Genomic DNA, 4329 nt, shown 5'->3' with positions numbered 1-4329 from the left:
GGTATACTTCATGTAGGAGAAGGGTGAGGTGTTCACTCACTTTCAGAATTTCAGAGTTATGGTTGAAAAGCAAACATGGAAATATGTAAAGTGCCTAAGGTCAGATGGAGGGGGAGAGTACTTCTCCAATGAGTTCTCTAAATTTTTGAAGAAAAATGGTATTCGGAGATAGTTTACATGCAGATACACTGCGCCGCAAATGGAGTTGCTGAGCGAAAAAACAGGCACATTGCTGAGATTGCACGAGCATTGATGGAAGAGAAGAATATGCCGCATAGCTATTGGGCTGAGGTTGTTTCTACAGCAGTTTACATCATGAACAGGACTCCAACTGCAGCCATACATGATGTAACTCCAGAGGAGAGGTTTACTGGCAGAAAACCTGATTTGTCTCATCTGAAAGTTTTTGGATGCATTGCATATGTGCATGTGCCAGATGAGCTGAGAACTAAGCTGGATCCAAAAGCTGAAAAATGTGTGTTTATTGGATATTCCCTTGAGCAAAAGGGATACAGGTGTTATAACCCTGCTACACGTAAGTTGAGGGTAAGCAGGGATGTTGTTTTTTATGAGATGAGCAGGTGGTATGCTGCTGAAAAAGAAGCTATTGGGGCTGATGTGAGTGGAAATGTGGTTGCACAGAATGCAAGTCAGCAATCACAGTATTTGAGTGGACCAGGAGAGTCCTCATCGAGTGGTTCAGTTAATAGACCATGGAGTGGCAGGCTGCGTCATAATACCAGTCCTGCAAATATGATTAGTATATCACATAAAGGCAAAGAGAAAGTGGTTGAGCCCCTTAGTATGCCTGACATTTCTGCAAGGCATTCTCATGTTAATGGAGAGTCTAGTGGCTCAGAGATGAGCCTTGATGAGGAACTTGGGATACCAACTATGAGAACACCTGGTGTAAAGAAGGCTATGGAAGCCATGAATACAAAGCTGCGAAGATCTGGAAGAGTGAAGAATCCTGTGCAGAGGTTTACCTATGATGGTTATGTGGCACATCACTATGCATACATGGCAAAAGTTGTGCAGGTTGTAGAGCCCACATGCATTGATGAGAGTCTTGGAAATGTGTGTTGGGAGAAAGCTATGGATGAGGAGATGGATGCACTATATGGAAATGAGACTTGGGATTTAGTGCAATTGCTTGAAGGCAAGAAAGCCATTGGATGCAAGTGGGTGTACAAAGTAAAACATAACAGTGATGGAAGCATAAGCAGGTACAAGGCTAGATTGGTAGCCAAAGGATATGCGCAGACATATGGCATTGACTATGAGGAAACTTTCAGCCCAGTTGCCAAGATGGCAACAATGAGAGTTGTGATAGCAGTGGCTGCGTCAAAGCAATGGTCTTTACATCAGATGGATGTAAAGAATGCATTCTTGCATGGGGATTTGCAGGAAGAGGTGTATATGTTGTAGCCACCTGGTTATGAGGAGGCAGGCCGTTTTTGCTCAAATGCTGCTAATTCCCACAAATGTTGACCATTATGAACTCTAGTTTATGTAATAAGATTCTCACAAGAGTTACTAGCCATAGCAACATTGATTGAACTGAAAGGAAAGACCTACTATCAACCGGCAATTTCACGTAGTCCATGGGAGAAGATAATCTGTGATTCAATGCCATTACCGTCCATTGAACCATCAGAAGACTTCATTTGAACCCCACATTGATGCTTCAAGACTCCAAGATGAACAAATGTGCTTCCAAGATGCCCTAGAATAAAAAACGTGAATGGGCTGAAAAGGGGAGATGAGGCAGGCCCACACTAAACATGAGTTGTCCATTCCATACACTTTGGCCAAAAAATTGTCCACCTAGCAAAATTGATCCAAAATGGCTCAAATTTGAGACAAATCATGTCCAACTGCCATGACCAACAACCAAGATCACCATTGCCCTGATTTTTATTATCAACATGAGTGGTTTCTCCATGTTTGCACCAAAATTTTCAAGAAAATCTTGAAAATTTTAAGAAACTTAAGAAAGATTAAGAAAATCAAGAAATCCAAGATTTCCCAAATTTTCTTGAATCTAAGATGAAAATAGATCAAAGACATAGCATTGATACTAATGAAAGAAAGTAGCATCTAGATTAGCTTTGATTTAGCCTAATTAGTCTTGGATTAGCCTAGATTGAGATGATTAGCCTAGGTTTAGAGAGAGAAGAGAGAGTAAGTGACTTGTATATTGATGATTATCAAAAGGTACCCAAAATATGGTGTATGTTGTCACAGGATTGACAATGGAAACCAAACAAAGAGCAAGCTAGTAGGCGGAAGCTAGGGTAGCAAGGAGATGTTGAGCACGACCAATACATGATCATCACCATAGATGAGGGAGATCATCACCATAGATGATTACCACCATTGTGCTAGTGTGTGTGAGAGAGCAACAATACCATGAAAGAGCAAGTGGAGAAAGAGAGAGAACTAAAGTTTGGATCCAAGAATAATGATCTCATATTTCAGCCAAAGTAATGGCTTGCCCCAAATAATGGTGTGTTAGGGTTACCTCCCCTTTATGGTGGCTAGGGTATTACCACAATTTCAAATTAAAAGATTAAATGTTAGTGCTAAAGATGTAGGATTTTATTGTAATCTATTTAAAAAAGGCCTTTTTTATAGCTCGGGCTTATCGGGTTAATACATAAGAACTGAAGCGGCGTCGAAAATGGAGAGAGTAGAGCGCCTCCACGCGCGGTAGTATTTGGCGGAGAGTGGATCCTATCACGACTCCGCAGCGGCCACCCCTCCCCTCCTCCAATCCACGGCTGATGGCGTCAAGGATATTTTCATAGCAATCTGCGCAAGCGATCTCTTCGCTTTCACAAAGCAGTACGCAATCTCTGTAAACCTTGGAAACATCTGCTTGGGCTATGGCATGCCGCGGGGCCCCACCTTTACGAAACCAAAGGAGCATAGAAGCCTCTTATTCAAGGCTTACAAGAGATATGGAGCCATTGTATCTATATATATAAAAAAAGGGGCTGGTATAAAAAAAAGGGGCTGGAAGCGGCCTGCCTAGATACAATGGCCATCATGGCCATGCTAATGAGCACCTGGAGCTGGGATCGGAGCTGCGAGCTGCTTACCAAGGTGTACCGGGGGCTTACAGCGATCAGGCTGCAACTGCAAGAGCATATCCAAATTGCAAGCCTATGGCTTGTGATCAATTTGAGGCGGCCTTGAAGCTGTCGGTGGAGCTTTGGATAGCCGACCGAGCTGTGCTACCTGTTGAGAACTCTCTAGGGGGCAGTATCCACCGCAACTATGACCTACTCCTTTGCCATAGCCTCCACAATATAGTGGGCGAGGTCCAGCTTCCTGTTCACCACTGTTTGCTAAGTCTCCAAAGGGTCGCACAAGAAGAGCTCAAGCCCTTGCCCAATGCGAGCACACCGTCACCAAGCTCCTGGGCTCAAATTTGGTCCGGACGACATCACCAGTGCCGCCCAGTTTGTGGCGCTGCCCAGGGGCTCCGCCTCACCGCCACCGTGGCTAGCTGCAATACCGCCCAGCTTTATGCGCTCCAGGCAGTCACCGAAGGAATACGAGATGACGCTAGCAACATCACCAGATTTGTCATGTTCGCGCGCGAGCCCATCATCCCACACACCGACCGGCCCTTCAAGACCAGTATCGTGTTCGCACACGAGGGCTCCACACGCAAAGTGATAGTTGCCTTCGCCTTCCGGAGCATCAATCTCCCGCAACACAAGCGCCCGCTTGGCCATGGATGACGTCGACAACAATGTGAATGGGATTAGTAGTATGAATGTGGCCGGCCCTAGGGCGATAATATGGTTGATTCTCTAGATGAGGAGAGCCCTTACCCCCACCAGCGAGAACCTTCCCTTTTTGACTTTGCACTGATGACTTTGGATACACTATGCTTCAGCAATTCCCTTTATTTATTGAATGTTGAGGCTATGGTTACACAAACGATGGAGGATGCAAGATATGAGAAGCGGAGTCAAGACTATCACCGGACAACGGTCCATTTTTGTGGATGAAGAGTGTAGCTTTGAGTAGCATTGTGTGGCAATGTAGCTTTTGTGTTTGAGATTGTTCTTTTACCTCAATTCTTTTGCACATTGTAACCTATATGAACAAAATCTCTCTCTCTCTCTCTCTCTCTCTCTCTCTCACACACACACACACACACACACACACACACACACACACACACACACAAAAGTCCGCCAATCATTTTCACATGAGATACAATGGGCCAAATGCAATGTACATTCTGTTTGAAATGACGAGTTTTGCTCAGACTTTGTCTCGTTTGTTCTTGCCTGCTTGTTGTTTGGTATA

General features: G+C 44.4%; 1 pseudogene; it reads left to right on the top strand.

Moving 5' to 3' along the window:
- The first annotated feature begins 3011 nt into the window (after positions 1-3011).
- Positions 3012-4088, top strand: LOC147638737 (arogenate dehydratase/prephenate dehydratase 6, chloroplastic pseudogene; annotated as a pseudogene).
- The last annotated feature ends 241 nt before the right edge of the window (positions 4089-4329 follow it).

This window comes from Cibotium barometz, chromosome 5, assembly GCF_041138505.1.
Source record: "Cibotium barometz isolate CiBa-2024 chromosome 5, ASM4113850v1, whole genome shotgun sequence".
Lineage (NCBI taxonomy): Eukaryota > Viridiplantae > Streptophyta > Polypodiopsida > Cyatheales > Cibotiaceae > Cibotium > Cibotium barometz.
The sequence above is the reverse complement of the archived record's forward strand: the minus strand, read 5'-3'. Positions and strand labels throughout refer to the sequence as shown.